A 3,268-nucleotide genomic window follows, 5' to 3' on the forward strand; every position below is an offset into this window, starting at 1 on the left:
TTGGGTGCGAAGAGCTGTTATAACTTTCTTTAGAACAGACTAGAACAGGCATGAGACTGTTAGACTCGTTTGCAGGAGAGGAAACCAAAGCTGTTGCTTGCTGTTGATAACCGTGGTTACATGCAACCCTGGGGCTGAGTTGAGATGCAAGTGGGGCAGAGATAAGGCAGGGGACCCAGCTCCAAAACAGGAGGCACCCGCTGGAGTGGAGCCTGGTTTGTCACCTGGAAAATTCCCCCAGGCAGTAGAGCAGCAACTTGTTCAGCACCCCAGGGCCCTTCTTTACTCCCTGCTGTACACACTGAGGAGTTGCTGGGGTTTCCAGCCTTGCAGCCAGGCAGGGCACAGTGTGCTGGGCAGGACACTGTGAGCATTAGCCACAGCCAGGTACTGCCCAGGAGCGAGGGGGAAGGAAGAGAGGGCACTGGGGCTGGTGGCTGCAGGACATCTGGAAGCAGAGGAGCTTGTGGTGACATTTGAGGGTAGTGCATGAGGTGATCCAGGAACCCAATGGCTTCGGTCTCCTTACCCCATGGGTGGCCAGATGGCTTCCTCCCCATGTTGTACTGGCCAGTGCTTGGGTACCAACATCCATACGGACACTGGTCAGTAGTTTCTGTGCTACCTCTAGGCTGGTTTTTACCCTCAGATGTCCCTTATGTTCATCCGCACCACACACTGGCTGGCTGGGGCATGAACAGGGCTGTCTGGGCTGTCACCCCTGCATGGTGCTGTCCCAGGGGAGTGATGCCCCTGGGAGCAGGCACGGCATTTGGAGGCTGGAGGTGTGGAAGCATTTGAACAATTCCTTGTTGGCAATGTGGCAGTTCCCAAAACTTGTGAGACCTATTTACTGCATGAAGGTTAATTATGGAAACCTGCTGCATCTGGGCGAGTGTCCAACTGCGTTTCTCATTCCTATCTGTGTGCCTTGTCCATGCTGGTGGCTTTGAAATCTCTGTGGTTTGCTGGATGGGGCTGGAAGCAGATAACTGGTATTTGTGGGTGCTGTGTGCCAGACTGTGTATGTATGGAGAATGCCCGTGGCTGCGTAAAACTCAATGTGCCTCTCCTGCTGTGAAAACCCAGGTTGGTGCAGGCAGCAGCACCAGGACAACGTGGGAGCTTCCTCCAGGTGCATACTGGAAGGGGAGTGGTGCCTTTGTCAGGTCTGGATTTGGCTCTTGATGTGTCCGAGTGATGCCCCTTTCGGAGAGGCAGCCTGATTTCAGTGGGCACTCTTACTGCAAGCAGAGTTCATTCTTCTTTCAGTGGCAATGCCCTATCCCCAGTAACTTAACAGCAGTAGGATACATGTGTCCCATGGGAAACTGTTGTTTCAGCTTCTCACTTTTTCAGGCAATGAAGGCACATACTCCTGGATTTGGGAGAGGTGTCAGGATTTTCTGTCGTTTCTGTAGAAAGCAGGCAACTACTTCTGTTTACAGAGCAGGAGGGGAAGCGGAGCTCCGCTTCTGCACAGTCACTGCTGTAAGCAAGTTTATTTTAAGGCGGGATGGAAAGAAAACACACCAAAAAGAAAAGAAGAAAAGAGCATTCTCTGTGGCAGCTGGAGGTTGGGAGCTCCCGCCCGCATCTGCCGGGCAGCTGGAATCATGGCTTTCCATTAGGTAACGCAGGGGCAATTTTATGATGTGGTTTTCTTTTCTCACACTAATTGGCTGTGTGGGACTTTTAATGGGGAATTTGGAAGCTCGCTGGGATCCTGGGGTGTGACTTCTCGCTTTTTTTATTCTTGATTTCTAAAACAAAAGTGCAGAGCTGGGGTTCTGGGAAGTGGCTTTCCTGCCTGTAATTACGCTGGCCTCCGGTGTTCCAGCTCGCCCGTTTTAGAGCTTTTATTGCCTCTCCGGGGCTTTTCCCCATCCACGCCTCTTCCAGGTCAGGGGTGGGGTAGTTGTAGCCCCAAAAGTATTTGAGGAAGGGATGTCAGACTCCAGACGTCCCATGGCCAGGAGCCATTCCCATCAGAGCCACCGCAAACCCGGCACAGATCTTGCTCCCCCCCCACCGGTGTGTTACATCAAGGGAAATGCCACGGTTCAGTGACTGCGCAGAGAGATGATTGGGGGAATTTTGCCCTTTTTCCCCCACTTTCATGTTGAGTTTCATCCTTTGCTTCCACTTTCAGTAGCAAAACGAGAGCCTCTTTCTGGCTGGCACACGCGACTCGTGCTGCTGCAGACCAGCTCAATGGCTGCCCATGCACAGCGGATGTTTGGGCTCCTCTGAGGTTGGGTTTGGTGTGTGGTGAGAATGTGGCTTTGTGGGGTTTATCCTTGTTTCTTAGGGAAGCGTGGGCTCCGTGCATGTTTATGTGCCTGTCTGGTGGTGTCTGCGTGTCTGCTTCTGGAATGGGATCATTTCTGCCACCTTTAAACTACCAATCTCAAAGATATTAAGTTGCTACAAGCTTGTGAAAATTGTTTGCTGTCCAGACCCTCTTCCTGGCCTGGCTGAGGGTGGGTGTAGAGTGCAGCGAGCCTTTATCAGGCACCAGAGAATCCATACGCGTGGAGACACAGCCCAATTGGAAACCCGTCTCCATTGCTGCGGCTTGTGGCTTCTCTGCCCAGCTTGAGTCAGCAGAGGGTTTCCAGGCAGCATCCCTGGGGGCTTGGGCTGGATTTCCACACAGGCACTTGTGCTGCTGGCTGTCCAGTCTGAGTTTGGCACCCCCATTACCCTGTCCTGGCCGAGATGCTCCCAGGGAGGTGGCAGGGAGTGCTGGGGACCCCATGTAGAGCGTCTGGCCATGGTCCTGGTGTGGTTCACCACCCATCGGTGTGTTCAGTGGGAGTATTGCCTGCCCGTCCTTTCCTGCGCTTCCCTGGGAAAGCACGTCTGTGGGAAGGGCGGTGGGAGGAGGAAGCTGGCTGCTGGCTCCGTCCGGGACACAGACACTTGGAAACCTTTTCTGTGCCAGCGCTATGACCTGGGGGAGGGCTCCTGCCTGTGATGGGCAGAGCCCTCTGCCCTTGGTGGGTTTTCTTCCTGCTCTATAGGGCTCCAGGGGCATGCAGGGCTTGCTGCAGTGAGCAAAGCCTTGGACCCAGCTCCAAAACAGGGTGAGGAGAGAGGTACGGTCCCCCCCTGCCAGCCCTTGCACCGCGAGGAGGCGGTGGTGGAGGGGAAGGAAATGTCGTGCTCTGACTCCTCATTTCCACCGGGGCGATGGGCAGCCGAGCTCAGTCCTGCCCGGGAGCATCCTGCTGCAGGCTGCAGCCCTGGCTCCCGGCTGCTCCTC

This window comes from Nestor notabilis, unplaced genomic scaffold, assembly GCF_000696875.1.
Source record: "Nestor notabilis isolate BGI_N333 unplaced genomic scaffold, ASM69687v1 scaffold5735, whole genome shotgun sequence".
Lineage (NCBI taxonomy): Eukaryota > Metazoa > Chordata > Aves > Psittaciformes > Psittacidae > Nestor > Nestor notabilis.